This window comes from Motacilla alba, chromosome 1 (assembly GCF_015832195.1).
Source record: "Motacilla alba alba isolate MOTALB_02 chromosome 1, Motacilla_alba_V1.0_pri, whole genome shotgun sequence".
Taxonomy (NCBI): Eukaryota; Metazoa; Chordata; class Aves; order Passeriformes; family Motacillidae; genus Motacilla; species Motacilla alba.
In genome coordinates this window covers 85,723,555-85,749,916 of record NC_052016.1, presented here as the reverse complement: position 1 = coordinate 85,749,916, position 26,362 = coordinate 85,723,555, and the positions used below count along the sequence as shown (strand labels likewise).

At 38.3% G+C, this 26,362-nt stretch overlaps 1 protein-coding gene across 5 annotated transcripts in view; it reads right to left on the bottom strand.

The window, feature by feature from the left end:
* Positions 1 to 26,362, bottom strand: part of PCCA (propionyl-CoA carboxylase subunit alpha) — a 273,068-nt gene that overhangs the window by 197,476 nt on the left and 49,230 nt on the right. Inside the window, exon 1 of one of the 5 annotated variants that reach the window (XM_038134424.1) lies at positions 5,137 to 5,275. The exons of the other annotated variants lie outside the window; for them this stretch is intronic. The gene's annotated coding sequence lies outside the window, so the exon portion shown is untranslated. Of the gene's footprint in view, positions 1 to 5,136; positions 5,276 to 26,362 lie in introns of those variants that run through there. 5 annotated transcript variants of the gene reach the window in all.

Below are 26,362 nucleotides of genomic sequence, written 5' to 3'. Positions count from 1 at the left end.
GATGGGGAAAGAGAAGATGAAAGAGGGCTAAGGATGAAACAAAAAAAAAAATTATTTTTTTTTTAAATCAAGCCTTGCACAACTTTCCAAGTTACATTTATTTTCTTTTTTCCAGTTCTAAGATATCTGTAAAATGTCAAAAACCAACTTGTTTCTAGCCAATGGGCAGCTAACTTAATACCACTACTAGCAGAATGGTAAACAGCAGTTTCTTATATCACAATTTATGCCTTAATATTTTGTCTTTCTGACACATACTTATGCTACACAAACCATATAGTTACAGTCACTAACCATAAAAAGTCATTTGTTGAAGTTTTGTGTATTTATGTGATGGTAGTACATGATCCAATCCCAGAACATAGGAAAAATATGTTTAAGTTGGGAAACATCCTCCTATTAGTGATCTTATAAGAGCCAAGACAGCTCAACATGCTCCGGAGTCACCATTTGCACGGTCAGCAGCTTCCTAGCAGGACCAGTGTGACAGCAGCAGCTCCGTGTAGATTGTTTCATACCATCCCTGCTAACAGGGAGATAGAGATCATCCAGAAAAGACCAGGTGAGCATTACAGACACACAAAGAAGCTCAGTGCAAGGACACCCAAACCAAATGCAGAGCATCAGTTCTGCTACATCAAAGGACTGTTAGTTTTGACTCACAATGAACCATCTGGGGGTTTATCTCTGCCCACCTCTTCTTTACTGCATTGGGATGCTTAGCTTAGCAACTCAGGAATTAACAACTTGATTAATAGCTGTCTTAGAAAGTTGGGAAGACTGTAATACAAAGAAGGAAGAGAGAGGGGGACCAAAACAAGGATGCAGATCCATAATTATGTAGTGCTCAGATCCTTTGGTGCTTGAAGAAATTCACTTTTTTAAGGAGAAGGGAAACAAAGCAAGTTGATGCATGAAACCACACTGACACAAAGTTTGGAGCTGACTGTTCCAGAAACAACCTGAAAACTCATACTTGTTCCTCTCTTAACAAGAGGCAGAAATAGGTACCTGCATACACCTAGAGGCAGGGCAGAGTTCTGGCATCAGACTGTATCCCAATCTCAAAAAGCCTTTCGGGAAAGGATCACTTACATACTTGACAAGTGGAGATTACACTGTCCCTCTTGTATCACTTCTAACCTGCAAACACCTTGTTTCCACAGTTTCTGCCACAATACTGGCATTTGCATCCTGACCAATACTACTTCAAACTTCACCATATATTGCTTCCTCTCCTCACTTTCTTCTCAGAGTTTACCATCAAAAACATGAGATCTCCAGCGGTCAAGATAGCGGGTTCAAAACTTTTGCTGCCATAACAGACCATCCTAAACTTGTAGCTTGCAGTCTACTTCCATACTCCTACAGTATTTCTCTTCTCTCCTCTTTGTACTGACAGAAAATGAAAAATCTTCATTCAAACTGGAGGTTACAGGGGAAGATAAAAACTACATTGATGGCATCAGCAAGCATGCACCTTTCCAGCCAAGTGCCCATGGAGACCATCAGGCTTGACCTACTGTCTCATCTCACTGATTTGTGGCATGGACTTCCAAAGTGCTCAGTTCACTCCCTGCTCCTGTCCAGATAGATGGATAAGAAGAGAATAGTACCATTCAGGAAAGATTAATGAACTACCTGAGAAGGAACACTGCAGGCCATTTCAAGAAATTCATCTCTGCAGCCAATATATTTGTTACACTAATCCTGTAGAGCTGTAATATTCCACATTGATACAGCCCATACTACTTACTAAAAATTAAGTACCAGATGATGTGCAGCAGATTCACATTACTCTAAAGCAAACATCACCTGTTGCAACTGAATCTTTGTCTTTTTGTAATGTATACTTTTCATAGGTCAGAATTTACAAACTGCACTTGTCTACATATGCAGGTTTTGGCTTTAATTGCTTCAAACCTTTGTACCTTACACAGATCAGCTCTTCCATGGTGAACAAGCAGCAGCACAGTACAACCAGCTATTCCCTCATAACATCAGTCAGCTGGGCCAGTCACCACAGCCAGTTATTTCCCCATCAACAATCTGAAACTAAATAGTTTAAATCAATATGATATCAAAGGACACCTAAAAGCATGTGATTCTGCATTTTGCAACATCCATAAATCAAAAATAAGTTAATAAATGTAGGAGGTTCTGCTGGTTTCCAAGCAGTGTGTCTAACCATCTCTTATACAGGAAAGGTATGCATTCTCTGACGCGACTCACAACTAACTTTATTTAAGCACATTAAATAAAATACTTTGTCAGCTTAAGGCACTACTAAATGAACTACTACAGTAATTTAATACCCCATCACTCAAAGATGCTTGCTCGAGCCCTCTGCCAAAGCTTCTCTGTTCATCACCAGAAAAGTGCCCCAGCTCCTTCATCGCCCACACTCACACAATGTGTTAAACAATCCATTCAAAAGTCTGCCACCCAAAAATGCCAAAAATAAACCATAAAAAAAAATGCAGTGGCAACATCTTCAGCTCCCACAAAGATTTACCACTTTGTTCACACACAGACTTGTCAGTGTGGCAGCAAGTACTAAAACTTCTGCTTTACATATACAAGCTTACACACTGCACATCAAACAAGTTCTTCCAAAACTTCTGTTACTCCTCCACACATCCAGCAGCATATTTCAGCCTTGAAGACTAATTATCTGTCTGCAGAAAACACATTGAAAGTTTCACCATAAACATGCACCAGGCACTTTGTTTAGAAACATACCTATGATATCTGTGTATCACTGCTCTATTTTTCACAATCAAAGGTACAAATAATAAGGAATATTTTATAGAAGAACAAGTTCATACAACTTCATGCAAAAAAGTTAATTTTTACTTGTCTTAAGTATCAGATATTGAAGAGTTTCCCCCAACAGCCCACTATTTTTGAAAGCAGTAACAACAGGTCTAATAGTCATGCCATAAAAACTGCGAGCAGTTTAATCTCCCTTCCTTTTGGTTTGGTGGTTGGCTCTTTTTAAGCCAGACAAAAGCCTTAGCCTATCCTCAGAGAATGCAGCTAATATAGCAAAAACTAAACACAGTGTCAAAGTACAACAAGCAAAAGCAAGATTTGGAAAATCCTGTTGAGAAGTTCATGACTGAGTTTGTGACCATCACAGTCACAGTCTTCCAAACATCTGACTGCTCTGGGAACAGAGTGGGCCAGAACAACCTATGTTAGTGTAAGTCATCATACTCTCAACATCTGCAAAGGACCTGCCCATCTGACAAACTCCTGTGGACCTGAGGTAATTGAAGGGACAATCTAGAAGGGGAGTTTCTTTTGCACCTCCTCCTGGAAATTATGAATGTAGATGTTCACAATTACTGTATAATACAGTCAGTAGTGGATTCAGTCTCAGTGACAGCCGAAGCAGAACTAAAGATAGAAAGCATGAAGGAGGGAAAACTGCATAAGTAACTTTTACACACATATACTTGGCAACATATACTCTTCTGTGGGCTTATGAATCTGTGGCAAAGCAGCCAACTCACTGCCAGGCCTCCTGGAGCTGCAGGAAATGATTGAACAGTTCCAACTCAGCTTTAGACAAAACAAGTGATACTAAAACTTATCCTCTGTCTTTTACTATGTTAGTTATGGACAATTAAACACAGTTTTTGGTGTCCTCATTTGAGCCAAGATACTTGAATCTGCATGTAATATCAGCTTAAAAAGAAGCAGCTTCAACCAACAAGGATGTATATAAACAGTGCTGTTAAGAATCTTGTGCTTTCTCTTTCAGGACCATTTGATGAGGGGATTTTTCCACTCACAGCATGCTGATGTGGCAAAGCATACTCCGAGTGCCCAGCTGCTTCCAGGTGCAAGAGCCCCTACAGTTACCTTACCACACAGAAGCAGTGACAATAATGCAGGCTTTGTTCTTGCTCATTCCCTAGTACCTGAAATGACTATTCGAGGGAAGTATTTCTCATCTCTGAGGAAGAAACAGCTGAAAGGCTAGAGAGATCTCAGAAGCATTTGTAGCTGCTCTGCTTTACTGAAAATAAGCTTTTCTACGGAGCTGGTTTTAAACAAGTTCATGAAACTTACAGGAGAACCCAAACAATCTGTTGCAGGCTGCCACTGAATCACAGGTTCTTAAATTCAGACATACATACGACATTTTCAACTCAGAGTGATATTTACAGAAGACAGTAACAGCCCTCAAGTGACTGAGGCAACAGACCAAGTTGCTCTTCCCTCATCCTCTCTCCTTCCCCTCCTGCACATGCCTGCCCACAGTCCTAGCTATCCCTCTTCTCTAAAGGCAGGCTTGAGCACTCCACAGCTGACTAAGCTGACCAGCATGGCAGACAATGGCTATTTTTTTAAGAATTTTTTTCCATCACTTTCATGAGACAAAATTAGCTAAACAGAGAAGCTTAATGGGCACTGAAGGAAGGACAACGAGCTACTGGTGCATGCAACTGGGAACAGGAACTTTCTTTGGGAGGATGGCACATCCTCAGACTCTGAGGTGCTCAGGAGGGTGGCTGCATGCTGCCATATTGACCTGCACTTCTTGTCAAATCTGCATAACCGTTTTAGGGTTTTTTTTTAAAAATCAAACATGATGCTTCTCTGAGGAGCACTGTTTGAGTCACAGAACGGTTGAAGTTCGAAGCATCAAAGCGACTGCTAAAAACAACTCTGGACGTGTGGTTTCAAGTAGTCCAACAACTTAAGGGCAGAACAGAAACAAGATTCTGTGACAGTGAGGTAACAGCAAGATCAGCAAGTGTGGGCAGCACAAGTTACCACACTCACTGAAGAATTTATTGGTGAGTAAGATTATGAAGAAGGGTCTACATATAACTTCAAGAGAAACTTTATCATAAGTCTGGTTTTCAAAGGAGTTCTGTTTTAACCCACAAGTTTTCTTCACAGGAGAAACTAGAAAAGATTTCCATTAAATCCTTACATGCAGCTGATTGATTCTTTCACCATTGTACTCCCTCTTGCCACACAACCAGTCAAGGAGGCAGACCCAAGGAAGAAGGGAACAGGCACAAGTAGTCTGGTATTCACTGTGTTCCAGAAAAATTGGGATCATCCAGAGACACAATCCCCCACGTACAGCTCATAGATCACCAGAAGGACACAAACCTGAACGTGCAGCTGCCTGCAGACACATAGAAAGCAGAGCAGATAAGCAGCACACCTCAAAGATGACTGGGATAGACAGCTGGGCCAAAAACCCTCTCAGTCACATGAGCTAAATGCAGGGCTGAAAAGCTGAGCTGACAGCAAAAGGAAGGTCCAACAGAAGTACAACCTAGGAAAAAACCAAGCAGAACAGAAAAATCCAGATGAAACATCCAAAGACAGACAAGATTCAGTACTAGCAGGGAAAAAGGAGGGGGGAAAAAACCCCAAAAACACCACCACCAACACAAGCACACTGACATCAGTTGAAAAAGGCAGGTACATAAAACACTTCAGAATTCAGGAACTGTCCATTCAACATTGGGCAGGAATTCCTCAAGGAAAGCTACTATAAGAATATATAATAAGAAGCGTCCACTCAATGATTTAGGAAATACCGAACTGGTAAAATGCTCTACAATACAATCTGGTGGACATGAAAAAACATCCTGAAGCTTTCTGCTAGATGCACAGAAATGACCTATCAGCTCAAATGTTCGGGCCCTGTTGCTGCTGTCTCGAAGGCTCGGAATTAAGAGCATACACAGCAGTAGCCAATGATTCATGCAGGCATACACGTGCAAATTCAGTACCAATAAAGAGAAAATGTCATTCTCTGCTGTTTAATTTTAAACTGCAAAGGGCCTGAATCAGTAAATAGCCTAGGTATTGTCAAGGATCACCAAGAGCAGTAACTCTCCAGCAATTCAGTGAAGAAAATTTTCTTCCAATCTTGTTTACAATAAAATAAGCAGAGCTTCTGAAGACAAAGGATCTTTACCATGCACAGACATTTACACAAACAAGCATGAGAGAAAAGACCACACATAGAAGTAGCATCCTCCATTAGAAAAAATATTTTTTCAAGATGAGCCATGCTAAAGTAAATTAAAGCCTTCTGTACTGCTTATAGCCCAGTGAAGACAGTATGTGATACAAGGAAAAGCACAGATATGCAAGAGGGAAGGGCTGTAGCATCCTACTGTTCTCTGACTACACCTGCCATTGACTACTGCAGCTATTTCTGCAGAGGTTTGGCTTTTGTATTGTTAGAGGTCTTTGGAAGGAGATGGTTTACTACAATCACCTTGAGCTTCAGAAGCACAATGCAGGAACACTGTGACAGGAAGTAACCTCAAAAACAAACTGTAAACTGACAGCTGGCAAAGTAACAGTGCCTAAGGCAACTTGCAGAGGAAAGTGGTAATAAAGAACTGTGCTGCCCAGCCTGTCAGATCTCATGCCTTCTTCCAAATTCTGCTTCAAAATCAGAACTGATACTTGGCTCCGAAACACACTACAATGCAGAAGTCAGAACTCCCACACAAGCTACGTCACTACCTGTGACACTACATTGCCACTGTAAATATCTTACTCACTGTCTCGAGCAAGAGTATGTACTGCAAGAGAAAGTAATACATCGGAAGTGTTTCCTTTGAAAAGAAAAGGCTAGCAGGAAAAAAAAGGCATTGCCTTAAATTGAACACAGCTGCAAGAAGTTTGTCTCACTTCTTAAAACTGAATTTAAAGAACACTAAAGCATTTTCCAACCACACCTTAAGAAAAGAAAATTGCTGGGCAGCAATACCAAAAAAAAAAAAAAACAAAACAAAACAAAAAAAAAAAAAAAAAAACAAAAAAAAACTAGAATATACTCATTTACTTGAAAATAAGCCAATTCATGCCAGTTTCCATGTTTAACCTCTACCATGGGGAGGGAGATGTGTTAATATGCTCCCTTTTAAACTATCATTCTAGGAAATAATAACTGATTCATTTAATCCTGGTATGAATCTGTTAATGCCTGTCTCCATAGTTTTAAATATGCAGAGGCATGAAAATCTATTAATCAGTTACCAGAAGGGCCAGACAAAATTCTGCAGGACAAAATGAAAACAAGTCTAATCCATGTCCCAAACATGCCTTCTTTAAAGTAGGCTAGGAATAGAATACAGGAACAGCATAGAGCTATCTATAATATATGGAGATATAGGCATAATTATGCTTTTTAAAATGTAGTATGTGTATATTCAAATATTGGAGTGGAAAGAGAGGATTCAATTTGTTAGCCTACTCTAAAGCTCAGCTTAAACAAAAGAAACCGTTGCCAAGCCAGTATAAACAATCTAAAGCAACTAAACTCCAGTGTCCAAAAAAAGTGTACACCACAGAAAAGGTATACAACCTTCTGCATAAACACCAGGGAGTGGCCAGAATAACTCTAAATGGTCAGCACCACCCTAAGTACTAATGCCACCTGGAACATCGTTTTTCAAATAAACTTTAAAGTCATCTCCTCTAATTCCACAGAAGTGGTAAGTTTACAAACCCAAAACTAAGAACTACACTGATCTGTAGACAACATCCCTAACAAGATATAAGTTGTGAACTGTTATTACCATGGATTATACTAGAAAGGATAAATATGCTTGCATTGATTTAATTCTACATTTTGAAATTAAAAATCCTCCTTTACCAAAAAGTTCATAGTGTATATTGTAACTTGTAAGTGGAAGACATAGCTCCCAATCATACCTTTGCAAGTGAAAAGATGTAGAGTCAGCTTTTTCCAAGGGCTCAAAGCACAAGACACTGAGAACAAGTACAACCTCTCTGTGGCTCTATACTTACAAGTTTTCACTTTGGATCTGCAACCTGAAGTCTTACTTGATAATTTCACTTTGAAACTATTTAAGGCTTTAGATGGTCTATATAATATATGTCTGTCCAGAATCTAAATGCAATATTGAATTAACTGAATTCAGAAGCATTTCTCACGTACAAACTATAAAATTTGAACCTACAGGAGTTCATGGCATGGCATGTTACTTCACCATACATGAAACACTACACAGACACCACCCGAGGCACAGGAACTTGTATACCAGAAAGAGTTTTGAGAAGTCACCCTTATCAGTGGTAAGGAATGCCCAGAAAATTTAGGAAGAAAAACTAAACTTAAGAATTTTTCCTGGATGGTTTCCATATTGCTTTTCTTCACTTCATGGCATTGAAACCACCCTTGTTTTTTACATGATAAAAGAAATCTGTGGAACTAATCCTAGAAACCTCTTTCTGTTTCCTTGCTTAACACCTCCAGGCGACAGAAAAGACAAAATGCTTCATTTGCATCCTTAAACATTAGAAACTGCGAATGAGCCCTTTCAGCTGCAAATGTTATTGCATCTACATTTCCAGAAAAGAAAGAAGGTTAAACAGCCTACTCAGGTTTATGTTAACTCATCTCTTTTTAGCACCGAGAGCAGCACAAAGAGCAGAAAATGCAGAAGCTTAACAGCAGAACCTCTTTCTTCATTAAGTTCAATTAGATCCTGGCAATGGATATAGCTGCTGATTACAGGAAGATAAAGAGAAGAAATCAGGTATGCACAAAGGAAATGGCAAACCCAAGTGTAATCTTAGTCTTCCAGTCATCCAGCCTCAGGAAGACCATTTCATTTTTCATGCAACACAAAATAGTTCCACCAGTTGCATGACCACACAAGATTTTGCCTGATGTAAAAGCAGCATTTGTTTAATCATTAACTCAAACTCAGTTTAAAATGCAATATGCCAGCGTTGCACAAATCCAGTCTGAATATACTAGCGATGTAAGGAGTCCTTGCCTATCAATTGATAAGCACCCCATCTTATCAATTAAAGAACACATTTGAGCCACAACTAGCCAAGCCTATTAACTACTGTGCTTCAAAACACAATCAAATACTATTTATTCTTGGACCGTATTAGCTCTGTACTTTTTTGAAAATTAGGATTCAATCTACATATTTACAATTTGTTTGGAGGAGGGAAAGCACTTGGAATTATTGTACTGAATGCAGCAGAGAAAGTTACCAGAACTTTATTTTCTAGGCCATTTGGCTTTCAGTCTGGAAAAAGCCTTCAGCTTGGCAGAAAATACTCAATGAGATGTCTAACAAAAAATATACATTAGTCTAAATTAAAACCAGGCAGTCATGGAGAAAGAACAGGACAATGATAAGAGGGAAAAACAGAGGAGCATCATTCCAGCCAAAGCAATACCTCACATTACCAAAGACCCAAGTTTATGGCATATACAAAATTTTCTGTATCAAACTAAAAGTTCAGTAGGGAAAACAAGTAGAATAACAAACAGTTCAAAAACTCCAATGTTGGAGCAAATGAAGAATATGCAGGGACACAAGGCATACTCTTAATACAGCCATACTATTTCTCCTGTCCTAATGCTGCACGTGAAGCTTTGCAAATTAATAGAGAACACACACATTTAGCTTGATCAGTAAGTGCACTTTGCAATACCCTACCTTGTGTTTTTCAAAGGGGAGGCCAAATTAATAATCAAAACATGAGAATATATTTAGAAGTGAATGAGTAATGAAAAATTAGCACTGTGTTACTGAGATTTTACATTGAGCTTGCAGTCAAAGGGTATTAATTTTATGCCTGTGTGTTGAAAAAACTCTGGTATTTTTCCAGACATTCTAAAGTGCTTTCAAAGTTAGGTGACTATAATGATATTTATACTGCACATTCAGAAACCAAACGAAAACTTATGATGACTGTCCAACCTCACATGACCCTGAATATACTGATGATTTAAACGCAAGGAACCCTGGTGTTGACAGTCAGGAAAGTAAGTGACCCTAGAATTATCTTCTCTAATAACTACATTGAAAAAGAGTCATTTCTCAAACATTATAACAGACAACGACATTGAATAAGCAACATTCTTGATAAAAAAAGACTGTTAAAAGCCCACGGCCCTAACGAAATTCTAACATGGGTAATGCCATTCTGACCTACAGTGCCCTTTTCTCAGCTGGCCAGTGGACTTAAAAATCCTCTGCACTGTCCTCACAAGGTTACTAATTTACTTCCTGTCAAATAGCTGCAGTTGCTGATATTTAGACAAGTGTTACTGTGTCAATAGAAATAGTCATCATCAAACGTTTGGTAGAGATTGTTTTGAAGACCTCCAGAGAGTTTATAAAGACTCCCTAAACTACACTGGAAGACGCAGAGCAAACCAAGTCCATTTCAAAAAAGTAGAAGCATCTACATCTTGTAAGTAAACTGGAGTTATTTTCCCAGAAGAATAGAGCGATTAAACAGCATTATATTTAATTTCTGACGCAACATTAAATGATAAACGGGCATATTTATGAAAAAATAAATATCACTTTGTCAGTTGCATTAATCACAATTATTTAAGAACCAAAGAAGCAGTAAATATCAATAACAAAATGTGCATGAGCACACATTTTTTTGTGGTTTTGTTTGTTCATCATCACCATACCAAACCAGGTTTCACTGAACCAAGAGACTGTCTTCTACCAAAGCTAGGATATGTTGACCCTGCAATTACAAAAAAATCATAAAACATCACACCAGCAAGGGAAGGATAGGACTGGGGCAATAGCTGCTCAAGCATAAAGCCATCACAATGGCTTTATGGGATGGAATGGGATGCTGTCCCATAGGTCACAGTAACTGTCACAGAGTAGTGACCCACAAAGTCAGTACCTCCACCCCAGGGCCCAATTCCTCCTGACTCTCATGCCCCCAGCAGCAGCGTGCAGCCATCAGTCTGGGAACCATATGAGCTAAAAACAGCTAAAGGGGCAGGGGGTGCTTAGAGAATTTTGAGGGTCCCAAGAAGGGTTAACAGCAGAAGAGACAACTGCCAACAAATACACTGTCCCCAGATGTTTAACAGGGTGCATGGGGGAAAGCATGCAGGAAAGGTAGAGGCTGACTGAAAACTACATTTGTGACCAGAGATGCCGATGGCAGTCACTAGCAAGGAAAAACAGGGAGTTACAGAGGTACTTTCATGGCAATGGTGATGAGGCAAGTCACATGTGAGATAGCTGAAATCTAGAAAGGTAAGGAATACTGGAAGATGTTGATCAAACACAGGAATGCATAGCTGAGAGAGGCTGTGGAGTTTCCATCCTTACAGATATTCCAAACTCAACTGGATATGAACCTAAGCAACCCATTCCAGCCAATGACACTTCAAGAAAGGGACTAGCCTTCAGTGTTCCCTTCTAAAGTTTTCTACTCTACAGAGCTTGGTGAAATATATCAGGAAAATCATAATCTCTGGACAGGGACAGCAACTGAAAGTAGAGAGAACCTGGCACAATACTTATCACAAAATAGACAAGACCCATGTATTCTGTCTGAGATGAAGGGATGTGTATCTTCCTACTGAATCTCACAACATCCATTTCCTTAAGAGAAAGCAGAGCCTTGTCATACTGATCTTCCTTCTCTAATAACTGGTACTGATGTCTCTAGCCATTTATTTCTACATCTGTACTAAAGTACGCTGCTCCTTTAGCTTTGCAGACATGTGACAACCATTAGATGAATTGTTTAAAAAAAAAAACACCAAAGGTTCCCATCTCTGAAAGGCAAGCTTAACCAATTGTCTTAGGACAACACAGGATACAGCACAGTGTTAGGAAAACACAGCTGGGGGGCAAGCAGTGACAAGAGGAAACTCCCTACACCAGCACAGGCATGGAAGAAGTTGGGAGAAGCAGCTACAATCTGAGAGAGGATGGTAAGGGAGCACTTCTGATGCCCTCTCATCAGCTGAGCAAGCACTATGGGATAACGTCAGGCAGCACAGTCACAGCAAAGATACCATTCCATGCAATGGAAAGCACACTCTGCCTTGTCTCCTTTACTACATGCATCTTTTGCAAGAAGTTGTCGTAGTACTAGTGGAAGATGTTCTTATTTAAATCTTACATGCAGCTCCTTGGAGAAAACTGTGGATTAATTAGCATATAATGAAAGATAACTAGCTCTTACAGCTGCTCATCAAGAGAGGCCAAATATACCACATTTAAGTAAATGAAAAATTCAGATTTTTTTCCCTTTGGAAATCACACCCAGAAAATATTTTTTCTGTATGTTTTAACAGTCGATGTACATAGCTCTCCCTCCAGTTTCTATTTTTGCTCTACTTATATGAAGTTTATATTAGATATTATGGGCAGAGATGCATGTGATTATGTTGTCCTCTCAAACGTGGATGTTCAAATAAAATTAAGAAAAAAACATTCAGGTGCTTTTGTAGCCAAAGTTAAAGAAAATAAAATTAGGAATAATATTTTTCTTTTAAGGAATAGGACTTTTATACTCATATATACAAATTTGGAGTTTTCCACCAAGTCCTGTTTTTACTCACACATATTCTGACATGAATGAAACTGCAGATTTGGCCATTTAATTTTATTTTTCCACAGAAGGCAAAGAACTACATGTGATAATAAACACCACTCAATACTATAAAAGTTTCAAATTATTTTCAGTGTGCAAGTTATTCTTCTTGGTTATCATGAGGAAGCAACAGTGGAATTTGGCACATTTAAACCTGTGGAACAAAACGTGATAGACAGGCAATATTACATCACTCAAAATGCTACAGCTGTGGAACAACAACCTCTCACTATCTCAGTGTCATAAATAAAACAAGCCAAAAAATTGTTTCGATATGTAGTACTAGAGAATTTACAGGCACTTAAAATGAAGCAATCCATGAGATGCCTTTGTGGTCCTGCTCCTATGAACCACAACTCTTCTGAGCTCAGGATAATATATTATGACAAAAGTATCTACTATGTATTCTGAATACCACCAACTCTGAATCTGAAACAAATTTTATCTGGTGACTATGGGTGAAACAGCTTTTTGGAACAGACACAGTCAAGTTCCTCCTTCCCCTTCCCAACAGATGGGCCTGAGAGTTGGACAGTCTGGCTTCACTCATGCTATAAAGTAATTAGACAAACAAATCTGGATCCTGTAAATAAGCATGTGCTTGGAATTAAGCATGCTTAAACAGTTACAGGCCCTAAATTTCAAAATTTTAGCCTGTAGAGGGAATCAGCCTGTTAAATTAAAGCCATCTTCTTTCTGGAAAAGTTGGTATCTATTTCTTTTCAAAGGCAAGAGAGGAGTGAAATTAGGGTAAACAGAGACTAGAAAACTATCAAATTTTTTCATGTATTTCATTTTGATTCAAACTGATGTCTCAGAAGTGCATAAGATAGTAAATAAGACCACAGTAACCTGGAAAATTTTTCTACTTTGCTAATTCAGCTAAGTTACATAAAAATGGTGAAATGCAACAAGTTCCAGAAGTCCAACCTCCAGTTTATCTGCTGTGCTAGGATTATCTCAAAATACTTAGTAAACTGGATTTTCACTTGCAAATTGAATGCTGAACATGTGTGCAACTACATGTTCCCCAAAGACACAGAAGAAATCCTTAAGGGTAGATATACTGAGATATAAGCAGTAAAAAAGCATCCATAAGTATCCACAAAGGGCTACATTTTACCTCCTGCACCAAAGAAGAGAGGCAAAGAGACAAGGAGAGACCACAACAGCATCACAGCACAAATATATCCAGAGAACAAGCACAGCATGGCAGAGCTACTCTAACCCCAACTTGCTCTAACCCTTGAAAGGCTGATTTTACCGTCCCAAAGTTCCTTCATCATCCTTGCTGTCACCTGCTAAAAACACATCAGGTAGCAGCAAGAGTCTTGTTCTGATGGGCTCAGCCCAAGAGGAAAGTTAGTCGTCAACAGTGAGAAGTGCTCTACCATGGTAACAAAGTCAGAATGTAGTGCCATTCTGCCCCCAAAAAAGTGGGGTCCTGACCTCCAGGCTTTTCATTTTTCACACCTCAGCCATCGCATTTTGGGAACTTCTCCTTCCAGATTACTTTTAAGTTTGCTCTAGATAACTACATAAATAGTAGTCTCAGCGCAAGGGAGATGGCAGGAACATGTGACCAGGGCCAACACTACTTCACAACAGCAGGAAAACTTTCATTTGCAGAGATTATGAAACTGCATCTTTGCACAAATGTGCACAAGATGTAAGGTGGCATTATGGATCCCATTCCTTGCTTTGTAAGAGCAACTCAAGTGTCACTGGCAGCAGGAGCTAGAGCAAGACTTAAAATATTCACTCTGGAGTCCCAGAAAGAGGAAAGGCTAAGACAGAAAGCAATTTACCATGCAAGCTCTATAGCATCCTCCTAAACAGTACCTGGTCCCATCATTGAAACTTCTAGAAAAATTAACACTGCCTGTTGAACACTTGTTAAAAGAACTATCTTTTCCAATTCCAAACCAAGTATGCCTTTAATCAGCTGAAAGATGGGAAAGATCTGCTCCAAATTAGAAATTCTAAAAAGTTGCAGAGCTATTGCTGAAAAACAGCTCTCCATCAGCAGAACTCCTTCGCCAAGTCTCGTACTTCAGGCTCTACCTAAATCATCACAAACAATCTCAAGTGGATATAAAGTGAGCATGATACTATGAACATAAAAGGATTAGCTTGGCAAACTTTTAAAGTAACTAAGAGGCACCACTTCCAGTGAGAAATAAGTAATTATTTTAAATATGGTGTCACAATGATCTCTCCATGTTTATTGCAATAAAAGATTTCATTATCTGCTTGAAGCCAAGTTAAATTAACTCCTTCTCACATCCACGTTTCAGTCCGTGTATATTTTTGAACAAAAACACAATCTGAAGCATGTATTTATTAGTCTCTGTATGTAAAATTTATGCTCATCTCTCCAACAAATTGGAAATTAAAAAATAATTTAAAAAACCCCAAAACTAAATGAGAACTGACAAAGGAGCGAGCCATGAAAAAAAAGGAGGTAATTTGACAGAAGATATTCACCTACAGTAAAGTAATTAGAATAGAGCTGGTGGTTGGGACTGACTTCTTTTAGAAGAACAAACAAACAAAGATCCTGGCTCCCAAGATTTTCAATAAAGGAAAGAAATGCAAAAATAAGGAACTCATTAACTCATGTCTGGAATAAATAAAGTTTTCCACTCTGAATAGATATACATCCCAAAAGAATTCAAAAATATTATGTATAGGAAGGGAAAGTTCCAAAAATATAGAAACCAAGACCGATATTGTCACTTTTCCAGGCAACCATGCCTTCTGATTTTAAGGACTACAGTACAGATATCTACAGATATTTAGGTCCCTAAACCTGCAGGGTTATAGAAATTAATATAAAGAGCTTATTCTTTACAAAAATAAAACAAAAGTTACATTAAGTAGTCTTTTAAGCTTACATTGCACTGCAAGAATCATATTGCATTATACTGCATCATAATTATTGGCCTTTGCTGGTCACATTTTAAACGAGTTTTCTGTCGAAAAGCTGCTATTAATGAAGAGCACGTCCACTCTTCCCACTACAGAAGCTTGAGACGAAACTGAAAAGAAGAGAGACAAATACCCATACCTTTAAATACTGCTTTACCCAGCCACAAGGACTGCTTGCATATCTCCATTTTTTAAAGAATGGTGAGGATGGAGATCTTTTTGTGGTTGCAGGCATCAAGGCATTTCGAGCCCCAGGTTTTTCTTCCCCGTTTATTTTTTTAGCTTACCCCTTTTTATCTTTCTTCAGATACAAACAGAATTGGAAAAAGGGGAAAAAGCATAAACCAGCTTTTCACTACACATGCGTACATGACATTGAGCACAACAGGGATGTGGTGAGCATAATTAGTTTCTTTGGATTTTGCTGTAATACAGATGAAGTCAACAACAGACATTAGTGATACTGTAAGGTAATTATGTTTATTATAATTTGCAATATCCATCATTACACTTAAAAAATTGAGAGCTATTTAAGTGTTAAACAGGCAAAAATGTGATTGAAGTTGTTTCTATCTTTGATCTTTCAAGCAAATTTTCTTCAGCTCCAGGACTACATCTTCACTGCTATTTATCCTTCAGCATTAGATCAGAAAACACAGAGTGACCTTTGTGCAAGGAACAAATCTCATCATTGCAGACATATGAACAGTTCATACAAGAGTTCCCACCATTCAGAAAAATTAAAACTACATTCACTCTATAATCTCAAGGTCTTCTTTCAATGTATTATCTCTCAACTAGTTTACATAGGCCTACATATTTTTAAAGGTATTTTACACTTTTGCTGTCTAATAATGATTCTCTCATGGTCCATTTACCATAGCTTTTAATGAACAGGCTGAATACATTGGTGAAAGGACAGCTTCTGTTTTACTCTCTCACTTGGAGCGCCAATTCCACAACAAATCTGAACCCCATTATTTTAATCTCTGAGGAAAAATTAATTTGACAATGCTGAACATATTAAACATTTTTCTCTTGGTCCAAATACATATACCATTTATTCATATTATGATATGCTTTTGTAATCCAAAAAGGAATATATACATCACCTCACATATTGCCTTATAGCCAGTTTAATTTTTAGAAAGGCATGGAGAATTAAGACCCTTAACTATCATAGATAAACATTATTATCCAGTAAATGTTAGCTGCCTTAGTAATGGAAAGCAACAGTATACAACAGTATATACAGTTCAACTGTTTTGTTTTTTTTTTTAATCATCATGACATCTGAGCAGTTTCAAAACTCCCTGGAAAATCACACTGGATCCTTGTTTTAAGGAATTATCTCCATTACTAGCTATTACAATGTAGATAAGGTAGCTGAATGCTAAATTCCTTTAAAGCACAGAATTCAAAAAAGCACCAAGACATACCAACTTCTTGACACCTAACAGCATTTCCTTTGCTGCCCACCAAAGCATCTCAGTTGTTTTCTATTCTTAAAAAACAAAAAATATCCCTCAAAAGCTAATCTCTAAGTCATAAGGTGAGAGCTTGGTGACAATTTTAAGTTTTTGTACTTTGCAACAGTACAGCATCCCGACCAATCTCTGTATCTCTGTTTTGGAATAATCAGCATAAGCTAATACATTATAACGATGCCTGTAGCTTTCACTGCAATCCTCAAAATATGGTCCAACATGAATGAGAAACTTCAAGCTTATAATTTTGTTACAAGACAGTAACAAAGGCCAAACTCCAGATATCTTATATAGGGAAATGCAAGATAAAACCAGGTGTCTTAAATAAGAGTAAGCAATCAGAAGTTAAATTTAAACTCTTAGTAGTAGCATTAATTATTTTACATCACTTATATCACTGGCATTCAACTATCACAGTAACATGGGCTACAAAATTTTATTTCTCCATGCTGAAACCTAATCATTACCTAGGCTTTTCATTAGGCAAGTTCCATCCCCATTTCAACTCTAAGTTATTCCTACATTAGCTTTTCAGTTCAAATATTTTAGGAAGATTCATCATTCCTAGAATGGAATCCAATCATCAGATTTTATTGAACTCCACCAGGCCAAGATATAAACATGCTACACTAGAAACTCCTTAAAAGGGAATAACATTTTCTTATTCCTAAAGGCTGTTTTCTTTCACTGTTTTTCAAAGGCAGTTGCAATTGTTGCACTTTTATAGTACTGTCTATGGAGACTGATGTGCCATTACATGACACTGAGGATACATGGCAATATAAGTATTTCATTCATGAAGTCACAGATTCAGGAAACCACTCCTGCACTGAATGATAATGCAGGCTTTTTAAGAATTAGGTGGACTGGAAACAATACACAGACAAGAGCTTTTGGGAGATTGGGTTGGTAGGGTTTTTCCATCTCCTTTTCTCTGCTGCTCTTTCATCGATTTTAAACTTTGGTCACAAATGTCCTAATCTCCTGTACTGTGAATATATCAAAACGTATTTGTGTATTTCCTCTAAATCACAGAGTAGTCAGAAACCGGAAAAAAGAAAACCTACCAAGAGGATGGAGGACAGATTATATTGGGGTTTAACTCAAGAAGAATGCCTGATTTTGTCAGTCCTCATGAATGAAACTTTTTCCACAGAAATGTGGTAGAATGCTACATGATTCAAAGTTATATAGACTACAGTCCATGCATGAACATACTGCAGATATTTTATCACTATTTTTTTAATTCAAGGCTGTAATGGAAAACTCAAACTGTAAATTCAAAGAAAAACAGTTCTGTAGTTTTCTGGCACTTGGAGCTAAAACAATAAGCCTGAATTATATTAGGAACATAATGTGCAAACATGCATATATACACTCATCCGTGGATACAATATGTCTACTCAACTCTTCAAGCCATCCTTTATGGTTATTTTGGTGCTGTGAGGCATGGAGTGCGTCAGGTTTGTATCTGTTATTTTTTAAACAAGGCAAATGTTTTAACATTAAGTATACTGCATTAGAAGAACAGATACTGAAATTAACATATTTAAGTTACATCGGAGAGAAAAGCACTTGCAAAAGCAACAGGCAAATTACCAGAAGTAATCAAAGCAAAAACATTCTAAGAAACCAAATACAGATTTATTGAAGAGAATCTTTGGCTTCTTGCTATAGGAGTTCTCTGAACCTCCCATCCCTTTAATCGTGGAGGCTACTTAAGAAATTCTGCGTCAGTCAGGACCAATACTGAAATACAACTATAGTGGCCCACTTTCAAAATTCTGAAAATCCATTTAAAGATACCAGTAGGGGGTAAATTAAAGCTATAAGCATTAGGAAACTAATAATTTGAAAAATGTACAGAGGCAATGAAGCCTAAAGTTATCAAGCACTAAAATGACTGGAAAAGTATTTTGTATAGTTGGAATTAACTAAATACAAAAAAACCCCAAAACCTTTTGTAAAACAAAAGACGACGCAACCATAATCTACTACAGAACCTAACATATCTGACACAACATCTTGTAAATAAACCATTAATATCTTATCACACAGACATTCTGGTATGAGGTGTAGCACAAAGACAGAGACAGCCTATACAAGAGCAGAACCCAGAGTGCCCTTTATTCACTCTTTGGAAACTCTTACTTGAATACACATTTGTCAAATTCTGAATCTCACTGGACTCAAGTCTTCTACTCTGAAGATTTCTTGCATAAGAATTTCCCCCAGCATTTGCAAAAGGCTAGACCTTTCAGTAAGAAGAGTTCAGAAAGAACAGTGGTAATACTGTTTAAACTGTTATTCACAATAAGGTGAAAAGGAGTTTCATACAGCACCTAGGAGGCTTCAGGTAACAACTATGAAAGCAGAATGGAAGCCACACTGTACCACGCTAAGCACAGTATAGCATAAATTAAGCCATTACTATTTTCATGGAAAAGTTAACATATTTCAGCTCATAAGCCACGGAAAACCTCAATTTGCACCACCTTCTAGGGAGAGTCTAGCTGTCAGGTAATATGAAAATTCATTACAATCAGAGCACCCTACACCCACGAGATGCCCAGACTATCTGAAATTGCTCCTTGGAGCTAGAAATAACTGCAAAGGCCACTTATCTCCTGAGCTTCCTGTGCCTTCTAGATGAAAAGCCATGACATTCTTGAACACAGAACAACAAAAAAACACGCAAAGAAGCAGCAGGACAGGATCCTCTCCGGCTCAGCTCGAGAGCAACAAGATATTTTGAGAACAAATACATTAATATGTATAAATTCACAAATACAATAAAAATGGACAAAATTTCCCAGCTAAATTAAATATACATGTGTCCAGTGCAAGGTTTGAATACTGTCTGAAGCCAAACACTAAAGAAGAAACAAAGAAATACTCAGTCTCCAAGCAAGGTGAGAGTCCCATGTTAACAAGCAAGCAACTATGTAATACAGAACTGTGTGAATGCCTACACACACACACGACACAAATGGAAGTCTTCATTCAGGCCTTTTTTTACCTTTTGAGTAACCTGTTTTTAAACAGCCTGATATTATTTTAGTATGGTGGCTTTGAATTTAAAATTAAGCACAGCTTGCTAGCAAGATACCTTGCCCAAAAGTTCGGGCACGGAAATTATTCTTCCTGAATTCCAGCCTGAGCAAATTAAACAACTCCTCTTGGTGGGATAGGCGGAAGCACCACTCTGCAGCACACCTGCTGCCAGCCTTTGAAAAGCAAATTTACACATGGGATTCCTGAGCAGCCCCTTTGTGCTAAGAGGCATATTCTCCATATACAGACATAATGCACTTTCAGCTTTTGTACATGCAACAGCTCACACAATATTTGCATAGTCCACTACAGCCATTTACCAAAAAAAGTCACAGCTTTATAATATGGCTGCTATGGGAATTATTTATCTACATTATTAACACAGAACCCATGAAAAAAAGTACCAGTCTTACAAAATTCATGTGTTTCAGTTTGGTACCACCTTAAAATAACATATTCTTCCTGGAAGCAGAATAAAAATATACACTAAAATTAAAGATTGCCATATCCCAAATATACATTATTCTCTGGCTTCCTAATCTCATGCCTAACTCATGTATACTTACTGTCTTCCCTAAGACTCAAATTTTTTAAACACAGTTTGGGATACAATTATTAATGCCTGAAGTATCACATTTGTCACAATAGCAACTACTTAAATACAGCAACTTGAAAATTATCCTTTGAACATTTCAGTATGGGCTGCATGGGCGTTGAACTCCCTAGATGCCTTCTACCAAAAATGCCCTTGAAGACAAACATGGTTATCAGCTATACCAATTTGGCTGACCAGAATCTGCCTCTTGCTCCACAGAAAGCCAATTCTAAATTTAAACTAAGAGAACAAACATCTCCCTCCCAAACAAAATAGCTAAATGACTAGCCTGTAGGAACATCCTACATTTTGATATCAGATCCTGTTCCAAAGACCAAAGGATCACTCATTACTCAGAACCATCTTTAGTGTGATAACAGCTTTGCCCCAGCATTCACAGTTATAATCTATTCCTATCAGAACACATACAGGAAAGTACAAGATGCTCTATCAATGCTCCAAAAAGCCGTAAGATCCAGAAAGCAAACTGTTCCCCTGCCTTTAACAACTGCACAGCCCTGCACACAAATAAATACAATAAACAATGCCTTAGGACATGACTCTATGTTACTTGAATGACTTGGGATGGCAGTAGCACCCCCAGCAGCCACAGAATGTGCTTTGTTAGCCATCAGGAAGCACGTTCAGCCAGGCAGGAGTAGGTGAGAGCCAGAGGACCTATTGAGTAGAGACTAAGCCCCCAGCCCGGAAGCCTGCCCTACCATAAACCTCCAAGAAGAAATCTTCATTGAAAGCACTCTTAGCCCCTCCTCCATTTGATCCATTCAGAACCATAGTCCAGTTCTAAGACACAACCTGCAAATACTTTATGACTTCAGTTGCAACTGAAAAAAAAAACTAAAACAGTTTTAAGTTTAAAGGATAAAATGTTCTTCCCACTTTTGTGCAAGCCCTTCTGAGGCAACCTCAACTGTTTGCTAGTCTCAATGACATTGCCACGCAAATATCTCCAGATTTCTTAGAGAGCAAAGAACATACAAGTGTCCTAACCATGAGGCAAATAATCTCACACAACAACTTTTTCAAGAAAAAAACATAATTTTCCTCAGGTTTTTTATAACAAGCCATGAAAAAAAATGTGGCTCACAACCAAAAAAGTTTTTCCAGCAAGATCCATAGATACTTGACTACTTGTAAACTCAAACTAATATTTGTTGTCTAATCACAACCTCAGTCACTGAATTACCACTGTAGGTAGCTCCATGCTAACACAGGAAAGGTAAAGAACTCAGCCTTCCCAGACAACCCAAGAGCTGCTTCGCAAATTATCAATAGGAATTCCAAACCTGACCAAGCCAGCTATGAAAATATTTTTAGCGTGTGAAAGATATTCAAATGGCTCTACTTCCTACAAACATTCTCATTTAAATATGTGCACCCAATGTTCAGATAGAGTAATAAAAGGGTTCACAGATTCTTACACAATAAACTGGCAGGTTTTATTCACAAGAATGTTCTGGGACATCTTTTGCTGGTTTCCCCCCATTCTAAATGTTTAATGCATTCCCCATCCCCAAACTGTAAGTAACTTGAATATAAACAGTGCTCACAATACCTAAGAGTGAAAGTGGGAAAGAGTAAGCACCAGCACTCTGGTGCTTACTCTGCAAGAACTCTGAAGAACATGTCAGTATGATCCTAACAGGCATCTGGAATAAAAATGCTTCGTTGTCCGGGTACATATGTAAATTCAGCAATATCTATCCTTTCGGACAGAAAATGTATGCAGGTCTCTCTACAAAGGAAAATATAATTTCACAGTATAAGTTTCCACATAGTGCTCTGAAAATAGAGTAGCTTGGAAAATAGCAAGAATATCACTCCATCAAGAATACATTTAGCTAATCATACGGTTTTATTACCAAACTAAGCTGTTGTTACATAAAAGCATCAATTTTCCTCCAAAAGCAACCTTTATTTTGCATCTGAATTGCCAACCGTGATGTGACTGCATCCTAACACACATATATATGCCATTACTGCAGTGAACCACACACATCTTCAAGCCAGTCAGTAGGAGATGAGGCAGAGGAAAGAAGCAAGTACAAGAGCAAACACTCACTGAGATCCCTATCATCATGTTCTGAGAGCAGGAATCTGCACAGCCTATAAGATCATCTGTTTCTGGGACTCACTGCACAAGCATTACTTTTCTGTACCACTTCTAAATAAGTAACCTAATTGGGATTACATCAGTAACCTAATGTACCACATCCTTGTATTAAGAGAAGGCCTGCTAAAGGAGAAATTTTGAGGAAAACTATTGTAAAAGTAGTTACAAAAGAAGAGCAGTTTGAGGGTAAATCTACCTGAAGTAACCTTTCTAGACATCATCTTTGCATTTTTCTGCTGCTTCATGCATTACTAATCAGTGGCCCACTAGAAACTTCAGCACCAACTGAAAAGCCTGGCAGGGTATTTGGCTTTCAATTCTTCTACTCAGTTTATTCCCAACACAAGTATATTCATCAGGCTTAAAAACAACCCTTGAACAAGGGCAGCCACTCAGCAATGAAATGTAAATTACTGACATGTGCTAAAAACTGCACTTGCCACTGCTAATGAGCACATTAAAGGGAAAAAAGCTTACTAGATATTACTGCAACCTTTTCACTTAACCCTGTGTGTACTGAAAGCCATAATTGAGTATCAATTAAAGAACACATCTCTAAACAGTGAGACACTGTTCAGCAGGTGTATGCTTCCTACGCAGTTCTGATACAAAAATCAGGATGACAGACAAATGTGTGCACACTGATAACAGTCTTATTTTTAACCTTCCATTAAACTTTTCAAGATATCAGTAAAAAAAATCATAAACGTGACAACATACATAAATTTCCAGGTTTACAACATTAGCAGCATCAGATCTTAGATGATCAAATAAAACAGGATTAGCTGCCAATAAGCCCCAAGGTTAGAGAGTCAACTTGTAGCAACTTCTCCCTTCCTATTACGCATACAGGGAGGTAAAGACCCTGAAAATAATCTTCTCCAAACAGAAATGGCCTGCAGAGTCACAGAAAACAACACCTTGGCCTCCACAGCATCTAACAGTGATGCAACTCCATAGAGCAATAAAAGCCCTACCAACTATATTCACGCCAAGTTGCAAAGCTTTTAATAATTCACACTACCAATGTTGCAAGAAACTACTGTAAACTTGCATGCTGGAGAAGGGGGAAAACTTTTTTTGTGAAAAACCACACCCATACAAAAGGTATCTTCATATTTTGTTGATGAAAGAAATTATTTAAAGATTATTTGGTTAAGCAAGTTCTTCAAATGCTTTACTAAATAACATTTTTGATAAGGACACATCATCTGATGGCATCCAAAAAGGCCTTTCAAAAGCTAAATTAGGTACCTGAATCAGCCCAAATTAAGTACCTAAATCCCTCTCAATAAGGCTTCTGCCTAATACTAGTTCAGCTATAAAAAAATTAAAAGTTTATCAACTTGGGTTGCTTATTTTTCTCATACCCTTTACCCAAATCCCAAGCTATCATCCCTTTGAGTCCACCTTCATTCTGAGTAAGGCAGAAGCTTGTTAACTTGTTTCTACTAGAATCAGCTGTCCTAGCCTAAAGACTTTAATAGGGGAGTTAGAAGCAGGGGATATATGGTTTGTTTAACAAAGATAATTTTAACAGGACAGGTTTATAAAGTGACTAGGTGCGTCATCCAGCACATCCAAGGAAGGCAATAACCCCTCACGGGGACAGACAGTAACAAGCCACTGGGAACAGCAATCTCTTGTCACGAGTCAGAACTGAAGTCTGGCCACAGCTCAGTAACCTGATCCTCAGGAGCTGAACACCAGTTGGCCTTCAGGGAAAAAGAAGCACTTGCTATGTTCTACACAAAACACATCACCTAACTTAAGGGAATCAACTTTTACGCTTCTGTTAATTTAAAACTTCATTGCTAGAACATTCCAACTGCTAAGTATTTTAGCGACTTTCCCCATAACTGTAGCAGGAATTCTGCAGCAGATGCAGTACTTTAAGCTACCAGTGGTATTGATGACTTTCATTCAGTCTGAAATAGAAATTAATTTAATATACTGTGAAAATAGACAAAGCTTATTTGTAAGCAAACCTGAAGGCAGTGAAAAGTGAAAAGGCAGATACATGCATAAGAATGAGGAGAAAGTATTTTAAAGAATTCCAGGGAATTCTTTAAAAGATTTGCAAAATGAACAAAATGAACCACTATACACAATAAGGTGGCTGCAAGCAATCTTTTAAATTCTTACTCTTACCTGGGGGTCAAGACTCCTGCTGCACTCAGTAAAAGCTTTCACTCACAAAATCTGACAAATGAGGTAAGCTATGATTAAGTAGAGCTTATGTTGATATGCTCATAGAGAGTTTTGTTTGAGCAATTCTCCTATGAGGAAAGGCAGAGGGAGGTGGGACTGCTCAACCTGAAGGAGGCTAAAGGGGAGCTCAATGTGTATAAATGCCTGAAGGGAGAGTGCCAACAGGACAGAGCCAGGCTCTGCTTAGCGGTGTCCAGTGACAGGATCAGAGGCAAGAAGCACAAGCTGAAACACTGGAAGTTCCCTCTATCTGGAAACATTTTTTTGACTGGGAGGATGGCTAAACACTGGCACAGGTTGCCCAGAGAAGTTGTGGAGTCCATCCTTGGACAGTCAAAAGCCCACCAGACATGGTCCTGGCCCAGCTCTGATTATCCCTACTTGAGCAGAGGGGTTGAACCAGCTGATCCCCAGAGGTACCTTCCAATCTCAATCATTCTGTGAAATAAAGACTGTATTTGATAGCTAAAGTAGAAACCAGGTCCAACTGAATTATGCATTCTACAGCCATACGATAAAAATGTGCAGTCAGCTGGAAGATATTGTAACAATCTAGAGAATAGTAACTGAATGACTAAGAAGTTAAAGAGTCATTAAACAGGTTAAAGACTGAAAAACCTTATTTAACCCTGACACACCTGAATACAGTGTCTTAATTCACTTTCAGCAACTAACTGTATCTGGCATATTAGCAGCGAGTCTCTCAACAGGCCAAGGTAACTGGAGCAGTTCTCACACCACAGAACACCCAGCCCAGCGAGGTTACATGACAGTCTCCTGCCCAGGAAGCCATACTGGAACAACAGAATCCACAAGGGAGTCCTATAGTATACTTAACAAAGAAGTAGGTTAAGTCTTGTAGCTGTAGAAACTTTCCAAATATTTGAAAACTTTACAGTTCATCACTAACATTACATACTGCACAGATATTAAGCACCTATACAAAAGTTTTAATCAAGACAAATACAAAAATATAAAAGAAACCAGACATATAAATTACTTTTATAAAACTAAGTTCTAATAATTCAACATGATGTTAAGGCCCAATTTCAAGAAAATATCTTCTGAAATAAGATTGCAATCAAAATATGTATCATGAAAACAAAGCCCCCCACAAAAAAAATTTGCCCAGTCCAGGATAATAGGTCATCTTTAGAAACATGTTAACCAAAAACCTTTCAGCTAGCATCCTTTTCCACAGCTAGTGTAGAAGTCACTAAAATTTCAGAATCCACCAAAATTGAAATCAACAAGAGCCAACTATAGGGTGTGAATTAAGAATGAAGACTCAGCAGGGTGTTGCAATTTTTAAGTCACTAAACCAAAAGACACAAATACATTCTATCACCAGAACAATCACAGAAGACTGAGGTAGGAAGGGGACCACTGGAGGTCTTCTAGTGCAAATCCTTGCTCAAGGGACTCCTAGAGCACTTTACTCAGGATTACTTCCACACAGTCTTTGAATATTTCCAGGGAAGAAGACTCCACTTCTCTCAGCAGCCTGCACCAGTGCTCAATCACCGTGACAATAAA